The sequence below is a fragment of the Lissotriton vulgaris genome, chromosome 6, assembly GCF_964263255.1.
Source record: "Lissotriton vulgaris chromosome 6, aLisVul1.2, whole genome shotgun sequence".
NCBI classification, from domain to species: domain Eukaryota; kingdom Metazoa; phylum Chordata; class Amphibia; order Caudata; family Salamandridae; genus Lissotriton; species Lissotriton vulgaris.
In genome coordinates, this window is record NC_141694.1 from 1,878,956,238 (window position 1) to 1,878,974,508 (window position 18,271).

Here is an 18,271-nt window from a genome sequence, read left to right on the forward strand (position 1 = left end):
GGATGCTTGATTCCGGTCCAGGAAAGACATGGCTTGGCAGTTCGGGCTGGACTGTTCCCATGAGGCACTGGGTCAAGGCTGATTTGCATATGGCCCTGTCTGAACTGGGGTGGTGTGGAGTGCAACAAAACGATGGATTTAGGCCCAGATCTCTGTACTGGGGTGAAGACCTCTGCAATTCCCTTGCCTCCTACTTCCACAACAAGATCGCGGACATACACAACAGCTTCAGCACTCAACAGACGCACGCCACGACCGAACCACCGCCCCCCACCACCACCCTCCTCGCCTGGACCCCGATCAGCACCGAAGACACCATCCGCATGATGAATTCCATCCACTCCGGATCTCCGACCGACCCCTGCCCTCACCATGTCTTCAACAAGGCTGACGCTGTCATCGCACCCCACCTGCGGGACATCATCAACACCTCCTTCGACACCGCCACCTTCCCGGAGAGCTGGAAGCACGCTGAACTCAGCGCCCTACTAAAGAAACCTACAGCGGACCCCACCGAACTCAAGAATTACCGCCCCATCTCGCTCCTCCCGTTCCCAGCCAAAGTCATCGAGAAGACCGTCAACAATCAGCTGGCCGCCTTCCTCGAGACAAATGGATCCCTCGACCCCTCACAGTCTGGCTTCCGAGCCAACCACAGCACTGAGACTGCCCTCATCGCTGCCACCGATGACATCCGAGCCCTGATGGACAACGGAGAAACAGCGGCCCTCATCCTCCTAGACCTCTCCGCGGCATTCGACACTGTCTTCCACCGCACCCTAGTGCAGCGCCTCAGCTACGTCGGAATCCAGGAGAAGGCACTGGAATGCATCATCTCCTTCCTCGACGGAAGGACACAGAGAGTCCGCCTACCACCGTACAAGTCAGAGGCCACCGAAGTCATCTGCGGCGTCCCTCAAGGATCCTCGCTGAGCCCCACCCTCTTCAACGTCTACATGAGCCCCCTCGCGGCCATCGCACGCCAACAAAACCTCAACATCATCTCCTACGCTGACGACACCCAGCTGATCCTCTCCCTGACCAACGACCCCGCCGCCGCCAGAGCCAACCTTCACGAAGGGATGAAAGACGTAGCCGAGTGGATGACGACCAGCCGCCTGAAACTGAACTCAGACAAGACGGAGGTCCTCATCCTGGGCTCCTCGCCCTCCGCCTGGGACGACTCCTGGTGGCCCCCCGCCCTGGGCACCGCACCCAAACCGACAGACCACGCACGCAACCTGGGCTTCATCTTGGACTCCTCCCTCACCATGACCAGACAAGTCAACGCAGTCTCCTTGTCATGCTTCAACATCCTGCGCATGCTACGGAAGATCTTCCGGTGGATCCCCACCGAGACCAGGAAGACGGTCACCCAGGCCCTCGTCACCAGCCGACTGGACTATGGCAACGCCCTCTACGCCGGAACCACCGCCAAGCTCCAGAAGAGACTCCAGCGGATCCAGATTGCCTCAGCCAGACTCATCCTCGACATCCCTTGACACAGCCACATCTCCGGACATCTGAGAGACCTACATTGGCTCCCGTCAACAAAAGAATCACCTTCCGCCTCCTCACCCACGCACACAAAGCCCTACACGATCAAGGCCCGAGCTACCTCAACAACCGCATCAACTTCTACGCTCCCAAACGTCATCTCCGATCAGCCAGCCACGCCCTCGCCGCCGTCCCCCGCATTTGAAGAACGACAACAGGAGGAAGGTCCTTCTCCTACCTGCCCGCCAAGACCTGGAACTCCCTCCCTCCCGACCTGCGCCTGACCCAAGACCACCTCTCCTTCAGGAAGAAGCTCAAGACCTGGCTATTCGAGCAGTAGCAGCACCCCCCCCCCCCCCCCCAAGCGCCTTGAGACCCTCCGGGTAAGTAGTGCGCTCTATAAATGTCTGTGATTGATTGATTGATTGATTGAATGTATGACACTGTTCTGCATTCTGTCCATCAATTGTTGTTTTGGCATTTGTCACCCTGAGTGTGGTGGGTATGCTCAGACGTGAGTCCCATGCTCTCCATACCACTGGAGTCAAGGTATCCTGGCTGAAGACGGCTGATAGCCAGAAACCGGTCCTAGGATGCTTGCTTCTGGTCCAGGAAAGACATGGCTTGTCCGTTCGGGCTAGACTGTTCCCAAGAGGTACAGGTTCCAGGCTGATTTACATATGGCTATGTCTGAACTGGGGTGGTATGGAGTGCAAAAAAACGATGGATTTCGGCCCAGATCTCTGTACTGGGGTGAATGTATGACATTGTTCTGCATTCTGTCCATCAATTGTTGTTTTGGCATTTGTCACCCTGAGTGTGGTGGGTATGCTCAGACGTGAGTCCCATGCTCTCCATACCACTGGAGTCAAGGTATCCTGGCTGAAGACGGCTGATAGCCAGAAACCGGTCCTAGGATGCTTGCTTCTGGTCCAGGAAAGACATGGCTTGTCCGTTCGGGCTAGACTGTTCCCAAGAGGTACAGGTTCCAGGCTGATTTACATATGGCTATGTCTGAACTGGGGTGGTGTGGAGTGCAAAAAAACGATGGATTTATGCCCAGATCTCTGTACTGGGATGAATGTATGACAATGTTCTGCATTCTGTCCATCAATTGCTGTTTTTGCATTTGTCATCCCGAGTGGGATGGGTATGCTCAGACGTGAGTCCCATGCTTTCCACACCACTGGAGTCAAGCTATCCTGGCTGAAGATGGCTGATAGCTAGAACCCGGTCCTAGGAAGCTTAATTTCGGTCCAGGAAAGACATGGCTTGGCAGTTCGGGCTGGACTGTTCCCATGAGGCACAGGGTCAAGGCTGATTTACAAATGGCCATGTCTGAACTGGGGTGGTGAGGAGTGCAAAAAAACGATGGATTTAGGCCCAGATCTCTGTTCTGGGGTGAATGTATGACAATGTTCTGCATTCTGTCCATCAATTGCTGTTTTTGCATTTGTCACCCCAAGTGGGATGGGTATGCTCAGACGTGAGTCCCATGCTCTCCACACCACTGGAGTCAAGCTATCCTCGCTGAAGATGGCTGATAGCCAGAAACCGGTCCTAGGAAGCTTGATTCCGGTCCAGGAAAGACATGGCTTGGCAGTTCAGGCTGGACTGTTCCCATGAGGCGCAGGGTCAAGGCTGATTTGCATATGGCCATGTCTGAACTGGGGTGGTGTGGAGTGCAAAAAAACGATGGATTTAGGCCCAGATCTCTGTACTGGGGTGAATGTATGACATTGTTCTGCATTCTGTCCATCAATTTTGTTGTTTTGGCATTTGTCACCCCGAGTGGGATGGGTATGCTCAGACGTGAGTCCCATGCTCTCCACACCACTGGAGTCAAGCTATCCTGGCTGAAGATGGCTGACAGCCAGAAAACGGTCCTAGGATGCTTGATTCCGGTCCAGGAAAGACATGGCTTGGCAGTTCGGGCTGGACTGTCCCCATGAGGCACAACGTCAAGGCTGATTTGCATATGGCCATGTCTGAACTGGGGTGGTGTGCAGTGCAAAAAAAGGATGGATTTAGGCCCAGATCTCTGTACTGGGGTGAATGTATGACATTGTTCTGCATTCTGTCCATCAATTTTGTTGTTTTTGCATTTGTCACCCCAAGTGGGATAGGTATGCTCAAACGTGAGTCCCAGGCTCTCCACATCACTGGAGGCAAGCTATCCTGGCTGAAGACGGATGACAGCCAGAAACCGGTCCAAGGATGCTTGATTCCGGTCCAGGAAAGATATGGCATGGCAGTTCTGGCTGGACTGTTCCCTTGAGGCACAGGGTCAAGGATGATTTGCATATGGCCATGTCTGAACTGGGTTGGTGTGAAGTGCAAAAAAACGATGGATTTAGGCCCAGATCTCTGTACTGGGGTGAATGTATGACATTGTTCTGCATTCTGTCCATCAATTGTTGATTTTGCATTTGTCACCCCGAGTGGGAATGGTATCCTCAGACGTCAGTCCCATGCTCTCCACACCACTGGAGTCAAGCTATCCTGGCTGAAGACGGATGACAGCCAGAAACTGGTCCTAGGATGCTTGATTCCGATCCAGGAAAGACATGGCTTGGCAGTTCGGGCTGGACTGTTCACAAGAGGCACAGCATCAAGGCTGATTTGCATATGGCCATGTCTGAACTGGGGTGGTGTGGAGTGTAAAAAAACTATGGATTTAGGCCCAGATCTATGTACTGGGGTGAATGTATGACATTGTTCTGCATTCTGCCCATCAATTGTTGTGTTTGCATTTGTCACACCGGGTGGGATGGGTATGCTCAGACGTGAGTCCCATGCTCTCCACACCACTGGAGTCAAGCTATCCTGGCTGAAGACGGCTGATAGCCAGAAATCAGTCCTAGGATGCTTGATTTGTCGTGATTTTATCTAGGACCCTAATTAAATATTTCATATTTAGCAATAGCCAATGCAAACCAAATGCGGCAAGGCTGCTTCCTTAGACTCCTAGAACGCACAATTAATTCTTACAACATACCAAACCTCCAGCAACCTGGGAATTCCCCGTGCTTTTGTTTTGATTTGTCCTAGAACTCCTGCGATCACTGAAAGAACGGTCAGTCCTTAGTAACATCTTTTAATTGACGTCTTATGTCCAACCTTACGTCAAACACAGCACCTTCCGGGTATAAATATACCAGTGTTTGCCTTAAGAAACACACGGTGGTGTGGAGCAGAGCGGTTATCTACTTATCCAAAGACCAGCTGATGTGAGTGCCGAAGGAAGCCGTCCCTCCCACTTGACGCACTGAGAAATACGCTGTCTTTTTCTCCTGCCGAATAAATCCAGCTCCGGTGTTTCCAGTTTCCCTTGCGGGGTACTGGGAGATCGAGTCCTGAGAGCGAGATACAAGACCTCCTCCATTCTAAAACCAAGGTATGAAGCTGATTAGACCTGCAGAGAATTCTTGAGTCAGAATTTTGGCCAAAACTAACTTAACCTAAACTGCAGCTCATTTACCCCTTCCCAAGTACTAGGCTTAGGTTAGGTACACCGGGGTAGGCGTATCTTAGAAGCACCAGTTGGGTACGTTTAGTCAAACTTTTATCATTGTATGTAACTGTATTTATTTCATACCTTTCAAGTATCATATGGCTCAAAAACTATATCAATGCTTTTACAGTATTATTTCATAATTCTCCTTTTACAGTACGCACTTTACTTCATAACCAGTATTGCAATTGTGGCAATATATTTCTCTTGTATGAGAAGGAAGACTATCTATTTGTGTTGGTGTGTTCATTATGTATGTGCTCTGGACAGCGTATTCAACCATCATACCTTTGACAGTGGGTGAAAACTTTAATTAAGTAAACTGGATCATTAGAGTACCGCAAGGAGAGTGTATAGTGAATGCATAAGTGCGTGGGGATTGGTGGAGTGATTGTATAAGTACATATGTTGGCGCAGCTTAAATTCGACAACAAGCCTGTCTCTAATTGGATGCCCTCCATGTGTCAAAAACTGAAACTTCAACTTTCTATATATATCTCTGTATTGTTACAGCTGCAACACTCCACTGAATGTGCAATAAACATTCATATCCACACAGATTTGTCGTCCACCATCTTTCTTGTGTGAAACTATGGATGAATGAAGGGTCAGTGATTCCCCCTACCTTCCATGTTGGCCATGTTGTGGGACTTGGCTCACAGAGTGACACTTTGGCTTTTGCAATCCGGGTGACGGCAGCACTACAACAGGAACAACCGCATGCCAGTGTTGCCAGATTTCCTTAAGCATTCTATAGCCCAAAGCCAACCAAAAAGTAGCCCAAAGAAGCCCAATATTGCTACTTTAAGGAAGGTGGGGCAGGGACAACGCCAAGCAGGGGGTGAATGCATTGGAAATGATGTTGTAGCAGGCTGCCAAGTAAATATTTGTCTGATAAAGCACTTTAACAAACTACTGTGCTGGAGCGCCGTATATATATTTATAATCTGGCAACTAGCACAAACCCAAATTTTACCGCACAACCGGGAAAAATATAGCCCAATTGTTGCAGCATGTAGCCCAATTTAGCAACACTGCCCACATCAGTTGATTCCTCATAGAGCTCATGACAGAGTCACGCCCATAGCTCCGCAGTCATTCTCCACAGCCTCACGCTGGACTGGCATACGCCAGGTCAGCCCACTCTACTTACGCTTACAGAGAAGGATAACAACGCTACATGGCTCAGATTTTCATAGTAGTGATCTGATGCTGAAAGGTCTAGTTGTTAGTATGGCACACAGTGTTGCCAGATTTTTTAAGCATTTAAGCCAACCAAAAAGTAGACCAAAGTAACCCAATATTGCTACTTTAAGGAAGGATGGGCAGGGACAGCGTCAAGCAGGCGGTGAATGCATTACAATTGATGTTGCAACAGGCTGTCAAGTAAATATTTGTCTAATAAAGTGCTTTAACATACTACTGGAGCGTTGTATATATATTTATAATCTGGCAACTAGCACAAACCACAATATTATTGCGCAACCACGAAAAATATAGCTCAATTGTGCAGGATCTAGCCCAATCTGGCAACACTGATGCCAAAGCCACTCTCTCACTGCTGGTATAAACCCACACCACACCATCCAGCACATGCATCACAGGAAACATGACCCTACTAATAAAAAAGACCAGGCGCACATGCTCTATGCCATTTTAGAGTTGCTCGCACCGCATGCACTGCGGCCGGCACAGTTACACCATGACGATGATGTTCCATCCCGGTGGTCCAGACACCTCATGTTTTGTGTGCTCTGATGCACAGCAGTGTAGGCGGAGCCCAACAGCGAGGGCCTACTGCAACAGCCTCACCTATCACTGAGTTAGGAGCACGGCAAGTACTGAGCGGGTGTACAACCTGCGATGATGATAGGTGCACTAGTATGTCCTCTGCCATGCCAATATCAAGCCTAAGCATGGGCGAATGTTGCGTATTCGCAATCCGCAAATTTGCGGATTTGCAAATACGCAATCCGCAAAATTTGCGAATTTGCGGATTTTTTTATTTTTGAGAGTTCGCGGGTATTCGCGGGGCACTTTGCGTGTTCGCGGGTGTTCGCGAGTCGCTTTGCGTTTTCGCAGGTTTTTTTTTGCTGGTTAATCACTGCCACCCTCTCGTTTTTTATGCCCTTCTGCCCCCTGTACCACTTGTTTATATGCCCTTATGCCCTCTGCCCCACTCATTTTTTGTCCCCTTCTGCCCTCTGTCCCACTTTTGTGCCCTTCTGCCCTCAGCCCCACTTAGAATGGCGCCGGCAAGCTGCCAGCCCCATTCTAAAGTAGCTGCAAATAGCTTCAACAGGAAGCACTAATAGATAAAGTAAAGCAGGTGCTGGAGTTGAAGGTCAAATTAAGTTACACAATCATTAATCACCCCAAGTTTGGGGTGATTAATGATTGTGTAACTGAATTTGAGCAGCACCTGCTTTACTTTATCTACTAGAGCTTCCTGTTGAAGCTGACTTTTGTAACTATTTTAGAACGGCTCTGGCAGCTTGCCGGCGCCATTCTAAAAGAGTTACAAAAGTCAGCTTGAACTTTTGACCCAATCCGTTCCACTCGCTGATTTTGCGGGAAATTTGCGAATCTCGCGGATTGCGAATTTACCGAAAATCCGAAAAATCCGCGAGAGGAACGGATTTTCCGCCCATGTTTAATCAAGCCTCAGTACCAAATGTGAAACTTGTTGGCTTGCAGAGCGGAGCTGCATGATGTGAAGGGTGCCCTGTCCACAAAAAGGTGAGCAGTGAGGCCTGGGTGTGCAGCGGTGGGCAGATACCGATGGGCGGCGGAAGTGGATGGGGTACAGCAGTCTGGATGCAGAAAGACGGCACAGCGATTTACGCGTGCACAGTCATATATACTCTGCCATTACCAATTCTATAATATGTTTTAGATGTGGGAGCTTGAGGGCTCCACTCTGTCCAGGCACGTGGTTGGAGACACAGTGGTGGCGTAAAGGTGAGTTGCGGGGGTTTTGTTCACAGTGTGGGCATTTAGTGGCACTCCTCATCTATTCCTGCCTTTCCCTAACATTCTTTCTCTCTCCCTCTTCCTCTTACACAGTTTGTCTCATTCTCTCATCCGCTCTCTCTCTCTTTCTCTCTCTCTCTCTTCCTCTGTTTCTCTTTCTCACACTCTTTCCCTCTTTCTCTCTCTCTTCCTCTCTCACTGTTTCTCTATCTATTTGTCTTTCTCACTCTTTCTCTCTGTTGTCCTCTCACTCTTTCTTTTTCTCTCTCTCTTCCTCTCACTCTCACTGTTTCTCTCTTTTTCTCTGTCTTCCTCTGACTCTTTCTTTCTTTTTCTCTCCATCTTCCTCAGACTTTCTTTTTCTCTGTTGCTTCCTCTGTCCCCGCCAACACCACCAGAGCTCAACGTGCGTATAACCTGCAGGAGTGGATAGTGTGCAGCACCCTGGGCACACAAGAGCGCACAGACACCTCTGAGCAGTGCGAGTGGATGGGGTACATCAGCCTGAGTGCGCATTAGCGAAACAGAGAATTACGCGTGTGCAGTTGTATGTACTCTAAAATTACTAATTCTACACTATCTATCCGATCACTAAACTTGAGGGTACACTATGTCCCGGCACATGGTTGGAGACACACCAGTGACCCAAAGGTGAGCTGCAAAGACTTTCTCCAGTGTCAACATTCCCACTCCCTCTCCATCTCTTCATTTCTCTCACACTTTCTCTCTTTCTTTGTCTCTTCCACTCTCTCTCATTCGTTCTGTCTCTCTTCCTCTCTCTCACTTTTTCTCTCTCTCTCTCTTCCTCTCTCTCACTCTTTATGTCTCTCTCTCTTCCTTTCTCACACACTGTTTCTCTCTTTCTCTATTCCTTGTATCCCACTTTTTCTCAATTTGTCTTCCTCTCTCTCTCAATCCTTCTCTCTTTTTCTGTCTTCTTCTTTCTCACTCTTTCTCTCTTTCTCTCTCTTTCTCTTTCTCTCTCACTCTTTCTCTCTCTCTTCCTCTCTCTCACACTGTTTCTTTCTTTCTCCCTCTCTCTCACTCTCCTACCATGTATCTGACTCTTTTTCTCTTTCTTTCTTTCTCTGTCTTCCTCTCTCTCTCACCCTTTCTTTCTTTCTTTCTCCCTCTCCCTCTCTCTCACCCTTTCTTTCTTTCTTTCTTTCTCCCTCTCTCTCACTCTTTCTTTCTTTCTTCCTCTTTCTCCTTTGCTGGAAGCATGACACAACATCTTATATTTCTTTTTTTAGTCTTGCAGGCAAATGGTCCAGTGATGACACGCCGTGGCTCTACATAGTTGTGTTTGTTGTTGTTTTGTTTTAATAAAATGTTTTATATGTAAATTAATACATGAGTAAGATTCTTATTTGTCCAACCACACAAGCACCTTCTTATTAATGGTTCACAGAGGGACACTTGCAGGCCCAAAAGGTTGTTGGGGGTATGTTGGTGATGTGGGAAGAGGGTCAGTTACCTGCTAATGTGGGGAGAAGCAGCATGAAAGGGGTATGTTTCACAGACAGAGCTCCGGTATGTTTTCAGAAATGCCTCGGACAGATACCAGCTGACGGTCTGAATCACAAAATGGTCATATAGTGTGACTTATGAACAGTTTGCACCCAGGCTCATAGAGGGACAACGGTTGCCCGTGGGCTTGACTCGCAGAGGCAGAACTATGGGCCATCCACTCCCAAAGGAACAGCAGCGTAGTAGCTTGCAGACGTAAAGGCACAGCAGTGTACTAGCTCGCAGAGGTAGAGAGCTGTGAGCTGACGGACTGGCTTCTAAAGGCATAGCTGCGAAGTGGTGATGTTGGGCAGAGGGAGCGTGAAAGGGTTATCTTCCTATTGGTGTCTTGGAGTGAAAGTCGTGCTGCCTGGCGCTCACCTGTTTCCCCTTTTTGCTAACAAATCTCAAACCTTCACTGCGTCCATATCATCATTACTCAGGGCTCTCGTATATTAAATTGCCACTGGGACCTTTCCTTTTTTTATATTTTCACTCGATGTGAGGCACAAGATGGCAGCTAACACTTCCTGCTCTGAAGTGTTAGCAGCCAATCGGAGGCAAGCTCGTGCTCAAAATTTAGGCACCGACCAGATATATATATATATATTTTTCCTTTGATATCCAAAATACTACTGAACGCCATTTCAACAAAAGCGCGCTTTCTGGACCAAGACCTTACTCCCAGCCAAAGTGGCATAATTCCGTTCAGCAGTTTCACCTGTAGCCTTGCCTGAAGTTTCCTATGAAAAATGTATTGAGAAAACACGTTTTGGGATCCCCCTTTTTTCTCAGTTCCCCCTCCTTGGCCAATCACCCCTAAACTTTCAAGATAGGAGTTGATCAAAAAAAGAGAAACTTTTTGGAAAAGTTCGTAAACATTTGTCAAACAACGCCAAAGGAATAGGCACATAGAGGGTTCCAGGAGATGGGCCGCGCAACTTTCCACCCAACATGAGTGAAGCCCCAGGACTGCAGGGACCCCGGCGGGCCTCCGCAGCCCCAGCGAGCCCAAGCTATTTTTTTTTTATTCCCCTGAGACCTAGCCCACCCAGGGGTCTCATAAAAAAACACATGTGAACCTGCAATCCTGGAGCAAATTGCTCAGTTTTTTTTAAATAAAAATGCTTTCTTTGGCTCTGGGGGTACTTCTGAGTCCCCTAAGTATGCCTAGGGGGTCAGGATGTTTCTACCCTACCCCCTTCTCTTGTTTTATACCTTTTTTCTCTGTTTTCTGGGGACCGCTTTTACCGAGTCAGCTGCCAACACTTCCTGGTTTGGAGTGTTGGCAGCCAATCACATTGAAGCTCGTGCACAGGACTAAGGCTCTGCCCAGATATCAAAACTTTTATTTTTCTAATTTCTCATCAACTATTAAACATATTTACACGATTTGAAAAAAGGTCGCTTTCTGATCCAAACGCTACAGCTTTGCCATCTAATAACGCCTCAGCTGAATACAATTCAAAACTTCACAGGGCGTACTATGACAGAGTCCGCCTAAGCAACATAGGGAGAACAGAAACACCTGAATGCCTTCATTACAGCATGGAAAGGGGGACCTATCTGCACATACTGTGGGAATGCCCTATCATTCATAAGTATTGGAATACATTAACAACATACTTTAGTGAGATCTAAGGGCAGCCAATAACTATATACCCAAATATGTAAGATTGGGAATACAGAAATAGACCTCCCTAGAGCCAAACTCGTTTTTTCAAATGTAGTCTTGTTAGTGGTTAAGCAAGACATGGTGCAGCTTTGGGGGCACCGGAACCACCCACGCTACAAGAGTGGAGAGGGGGAATGGGCATATGCATGATAGCTGAGATGGTGATATGTAAGGTCCATAAATGCCCAAGGAAATTTACCAAAATATGCGCCCCTGGATGCGAAACTATGGACTCCCACGGGGGAGGAAAGTATACTGTCCCACGAAGAAACATAAGCTTTGGTAGGGGGAACACCTGGGAAACCTTAACTATCAAATAAAAAACAGGGGGAAAAGTCAAGAGGAAGCAATGAGGGAAAACAAGGAGAAGGCTTTCAAAAACAGGGGACAAGTAGGAGAAGGAAGTAGGAAACAAGGGAAAAGCTGGGACAAGACATTAAAAAAATGGGGAAAAGGCAAATAAAAATGAGTGAAAATGAGACAAATGTTAGAAGAAATCTCTAAGAAAATGGGAAGAAAGCAAGAAGAAAGCTAGGAGAATGCAGTAAAAAGGAGAAAAAAGCAAGGAAAATGCACTAAAAAAACGGGGAAAGGCACGGAGAAAGCAGTAAAAAAATTGCAAAAAGTTGGGAAAATGCACTCAAAAATAGGGGTAAAAGCATGCAAGAGGTGAGAAAATGAGAGAAAAGGAGTAGAAGGCACTCATAAAACACGGGAAAAAGCAAGGAGAAAGCTAAAAAAACAAAGGAAAAAGCAGAAGACAGTGAGAAAAGCAGTGAAAACGAGGGAAGAGAAAGGAGAATACACGGAAAAATGGGCTAAAAAGCAGGGGGAAGTGAAAAATGAGGGAAAAGCAAGGAGAAGGCACTCAAAAAATGGAGTAAAAGGCAAGGAGAAAGTAAAAAATGAGGGGGGAAACAGGAGAAAGCAGTGAAAAACAAGAGAAAAGCAAGGAGACGGCATTAAAAAAACTGGGGATAATGCAGGTAGAAAGCAGCGAAAATTAGGGAAAGGCAAGCAGAAATCATTCAAAAAACAAATAAGATTCCGAAAATATCCCCATACACAAATATTGATGCAAAAATATCAATGTAAAAAATATCAACATCCTATATTTAAAATTGTAAATACAAAAACTTTGAAAACAAATATCGGTGTAAACAATATAGATGTACAAAATATCGATTTCTTATCTAAAATAAAAATTATTTTAAATACATTAAATAATACAATTAACTTAAAAAATTATTTAGAGGTTATAATCATTTTAATAAATATAATACAATACAACTAATTTAAAAAATATTTAAACATACATATATAAAATGTAGTTATAGTTAGGACCTATTATGCAAAGGAAATCCAGAACAATCTATTTGGAGTAACTTTGGCACCGGTTGACGAATCTTCGCAGAATTTTCAAAACTGGTGGGGCGTCCTAGTCCGCTCCTATCCTGAAAGTCTCAGAATGATTGGTGAAGTTGGGGTCAAGGAAAAAGGGGGGTCCCGAAACGTGTTTTCCCAATGCAATTTTCCATAGGAACCATTCATCGTGGCTACAGCCGGAACTGCTGAGCGGAATTACACCAACATTGGCAAAGAGGTAGTCTTTGGTTCAGACTAATTCCTTTTTTGCTTAAATGGTATGAATCCGTTCAGTAGTTCCTGAAAAAATCACAGTTAAAAGTACATGTACTCTCTGGCCGCGCAGGATCCGTGCACCCTACCGATCATGAGCTGCATGCTAATTGGCTGTCATCACTCCAAATCAGGAAGTTTGAGCAGTCATCTTGTGCATCGGCACAACAAAACCTAAATAAAAGACGCAAAAAACACAAAAAGGGGGCAGGGTAGCAACACCCTGACCCCCTAGGCCTGGTCAGGGGGTTCCACAAGGAACCCCAGGGCCCCCTAAAAAAAAGGAAGCGTTTTAAAAATTGGCAAAATCTGCACAGGGTGCGTGGATCTTGCCGATGCCCATGCTATATTAGTTATTAGCCCTGGGGGGCCAAATCCAGGGGAAAATTAAATAGTTTAGGTGAGGGGCCCAAAGGGGCACTACGTTTTTAATTTGGGGGTCCATTATGGACCCCCAATCCCTGCGTACCACCACCCGTATGGCTTTTCAAATGGTGGGTGTGGGTGACACACGCCCCCTCTCCTGTAGCCCTTGATGGCCCTGGGGACCGCCCCCCTCCAGTGCCGGCTCCTGCAGTGTCCCGGGGAGCCGACCCCGGGACACTGCGGTTTGCAATGACTGGGCAGGAGCATCGCAGTTCCCACCCTGTCATTGCAAACTGCTTTGCTATGTGGAAGAGAGAGCAGGGAACCTGCTCTCTCTTCCAAATAGCAAAGCAGATTGCTTTTCCACAGGGGGAGCAGCATGTTAGCTGCTCCCCCTGCGGAAAAGCAATGCCTGCTCCTGCAGGACGCGGGGAACCGCTTGGACTGTGGGGAGATTGGGGACCACCCCACAGTCCCCAACGAAGAGGGCCAGCCTCAGGGGATGGGGTCCCCGGGGCTACAAGTTGCCCGGGAGGGGAGCTACGCGCCCCCCTCCACAAAATGTAAAATAAATATAATACAAAATAAAATGTAAAAAGGCCGGCTCCTTGGGATGGGGTCCCCGGGGCCATAAATGGTCTAAGGAGGTGGGCAAGGCAGCCGCCCTCCTATACGGAAAGTATTTTTTAAAAAGGACCTTGCCACGCCAATTATGGCATTGGGAGAACTCTGCAAACGCGCCCCCCTGGTGCATTTGCAAAGGGGGAATGAATTCACCTTAAAAACTGGGGGTCCCTGGGGGCCAACAAGCCCACCAGGAACCTCCAGTATGCACCAGGGGGCTGTGTTATAGGGAGGTGTTCTGAGGCCACGCCCCTTTTTACTCCTCTCTGCAACACAGCTCTGTGACACTTACTGGAGGTGCCTGGTGGGCTAGTTGGCCCCCAGGGACCCTCAGGATTCAAGGGGAGTTAATCCCTAAACTTAAAACGCACCACAGGGTATGTTTTCACAGTGGTGAAGGGAGGGGGCGGAGCCTGAGTTCATATGTGTGCAAACACACCCTGTGGCATGAATTAAGTTGGTGAATTCATTTCTTGTCAATCCTGATGTCATCAGTGATGTCACTGACCATGTCATGAATGATGTAATATGTGACATTATCAGCAATGGATTGCGGGCACGCAAGTTATAGTTAGTACAACTAACTATATCGGAGGAATTTCAATGGTTTTGTACGAGTGAAATGTCCAGCTAACTATAACATATATATAAATAAAATCAATAAACTATTAATTTTAATGCATTCGATCATTTTATAAATGTATATGCATTTTCAAATAAATATACATATTTACATACACTTTTAAAATAAAATCTAATGATAATATTATATTATAAATTAAAACAATAAAATATTTAACAGTCTTTAAAATTAAAATGTTCACTCTATTGAGGGCAAAAGTAGGGAAAGTGTTGGATAACAGAGACGTAAAATTGACTATTCCCACTCCAATGAGTGTAACAGTAGGGAACATGTTGGATAGCGAAGGGGTAAAAATTACTTTTCCCACTTCAGCGGGTGTAACAGTAGGGAAAGTGTTGGATAGCGTAGGGGGTAAAATTACTATTCCCACTACAGTGTGTGCAACAGTAGGGAAAGTGTTGTATAGCGGACTGGGTAAAAATTTATATTTCCACTGGAGTCAGTTTAAAATTAAAAACAAACAAATTAAAAACAACATAAAAGATCTTAAAAAATAGAACATATATAAAAGTGTTAAATATTATAAAACATAGAAACAGATTAGAAGGTTAAACAGATCTAACAATTACATAGAAAGAACATTTAAAAAAATTCAAAAATATTTAAAACAAAACGCTATTTTTTGATAGAAACTTTTTATAAACAAAAACATTATGTATTACAAAATTTGCAATTACACAAATAATAATTTCAAAAAAATGTAAAACAAATAAAAAGTAAATTAATCACCAATGTTACCCCATACAAATTAAACACACACACAAAATAAAAATAAACACTTACCATAAATATTTATCGATTGACAAATTAATATTATTTATCAACTAATTATTAATTAATCAAACATAAATTACTTTCCACCCTCTACCCCAATAAACACCACAACCCACACCTACAAATCATTACAACATTTCCATAATTAATTTTACATTAATAAATTAACATCAATTAACAAAAAAGTATTAATTAATTTAAAAGAATTTACTCCCCACCCTTTACCACAATAACCCCCACAACTTACATCACAAAATCAATCACTCAACTGCTATATTCTAATTTTAACTAATTAATTAGCATTAATTAACATAGTAAATATTAATTAATTATAAAGAAATTAATCCCCACCCTTATTGAGACATCGAAACACAAAATAAATATAAACTATCCACCAAATACAATATACAGACAACTGTGTCAGATGTCCCCTTTTAATGCTTTCTCCCCCCACCACCCACCCCCCACCCCGGTGGATCCAACCTTCAACTAACACAAAAACCGAGGACACAGAAAAGAGAAGTAACCTCATAATACATTTGAGTTGTATACTAATCCTTACTTAGCCAATTAGTTAGGGACTGCCACAGTCTTTCCCCTTTTTCCCTTGCCCGCCTCCCTCTTCTTCTATACCAAGCAATTTCCCATTTATATACAGATAGTAATTTAAGGAACCAAACATATTCTGAGGGTGGAACTGGATCAAGCCATGCCATGGCCACACACAAGCGAAATGCAGTCAACATGACTTGGTTAAAAACCCCCAACATTATGGCCTAGGGAGTCAAAGACACGAAGTAGATCATGAAAGATTGTAATCGTTGCTCGATTCTAAGCAATACGTCCGTGAGGATGGGGCAAGTGGCAAACATATGGGTGCCATTCGCACCTGTCAGCCTACAGCGTGCAAAGTGTACCCCTGAAGTGCCCCCCCAACGAGGAATACGTGTCAGGGTTACATAGACATTACACCGGGTTTTAAAGCATTGTGCCTGAGCATTGGCGGAGATACATGTTGTTTGACTGAGCATCAGAGACTCTTCACACTCCCTCTGTCCTGCTTGAACACTAGTTCGGCATTTATCAAAGTCTCTAGCAAGATCATCCCCCATTCTCTCATTAAGTAATCAATGTACGGCAGATGTCGACATTTGGTTGTTCTTTATCAGATCTAGTAGTGGGATTCGACTCTGATTGAAAGATTTCCTGGTCAAAAAATCACCAACCCACCACCCACTCCTAAAGAAATAACACAATTAACATAATGAATTACAAATTGTTTAATTAAGTATTAATCATTAACAACAACTTAATAAAAATGTAATATTGAAATAACTCCCACAATTAACACTATAGCATAAAATTAATTAAATATTATTAAATACAAAACAGTCATACATTTATTAAAATTCAATTACTTCCCACCCAATTCCCCTATTAACCCACAACCTGCTGCTAGAAAAATGACACAATTAACATATTTGCCAATGAATTAATACAAAATTAACAGCCAATTAATTAAATAAATACAAATACATACAACAATGATAATTAATGTATTAAAATTACATTACTTCCCACCCTATTCTCCTATAAACTCACAAACTGTTACCAAAAAAATTACTATTAATAATTAACAGAATATTAATTAATATTTGATAACAAATTAATTCCTACAGTTAACATTATAAAATCTATGTAATATGCTTTCAGCCAATCACAATTTGAAGCAACTTTCAAAACATGTTATGTTACTATCGTTTTTGTTTACTGTCTTGTAGGCAAATACAAGAAAGCTCAATTGAGAAGATGAACGGAACCTCAGTAACTGAGTTCCTGCTGCTGGGACTATCTGTGAACCCCAAAGTACAGATTATTCTCTTTGTGATATTTTTGGTGGTATACATGATCACGCTGAGTGGAAACATCATCCTCATCACAGCTTGTGTCTGTGACCCTTGCCTGCACACACCTATGTACTTCTTCCTGACCAACCTCTCATTTATAGACCTCTTCTACTCATCCACACTTGTCCCTAAAATGCTGGTGCAACTCATTGGAAGGAACAGAATACAATTATCTGCATGTGCAGCTCAGATGTACATATTTATGCTCCTAGCATGTACGGAATGTTTGCTTCTAGCTGTCATGGCATATGATCGCTTTGTAGCCATCTCTCTTGCTTTGCGTTATAACCTCATCATGAGCAAGCCTGTGTGTATAACATTGGCGATGTGTTGCTGGGTAAGTGGCAGCCTGTTGGCAGTTTTGGATACATTTTTTACTCTACAAGTTTCCTTCTGTGACAATAATGTCATTGACCATTTCTTCTGTGAACCCAGTGCTCTTGTAAAGATAGCATGTACAGACAGCGTTATCGCGGAGATGGTAATTTTTTTGGTTGGAGGCGTTGTCCTTTTGGTCCCAATATTCATTTGCCTCTTCTCCTACATCAGCATCATCATTACTATTGTGGGAATCCGCTCTGCTGAAGGTCGATACAAAGCATTCTCCACTTGTATCTCACATATGATCGTCATCACCTTGACGGGTGGACCAGCCCTCTTCATGTACATGAAACCAGTGTCTAAAAAGCAGGACAATCAAGAAAAAAATTGTCTCTTTGTTTTACACAGTGATCCCCCCAGCTCTAAATCCAATCATCTATAGTCTGAGAAACAGGGATGTGAAAAAGGCTTTACAGAAACTAACACTGACTCATTTTCAGTATTAATAATCTCTTCTGAGTCAATACTTGATCAATGATCCTATCAATCAATCAATCAGTGTACTTGTAAAGCGCGCTACTTACCCGTGAGGGTCTCAATCCGCTGAGGGGAAGGGGGTGCTTCTACTGCTCGAAGAGCCACTTCTTGAGGAGTCTTCTGAAGGGAGGTAGGTCTTGGGTCTGCCGTATGTGGGTAGGGAGGGTGTTACAGGCCTTGGCGGCGAGGTAAGAGAAGGATCGGCACAGGAGGTCATTTGTTGGATGCAGAGGACAGCGAGGAGGGTGAGGCTGGTGAAGTAGAGCTGGCGGGTGGGAGTGTAGAAGCTGAGT

At 45.1% G+C, this 18,271-nt stretch overlaps 1 pseudogene; it reads left to right on the top strand.

The window, feature by feature from the left end:
* Positions 1–17,019: 17,019 nt before the first annotated feature.
* On the top strand, positions 17,020–17,947 carry LOC147709743 (olfactory receptor 2D3-like; annotated as a pseudogene).
* Positions 17,948–18,271: the final 324 nt, after the last annotated feature.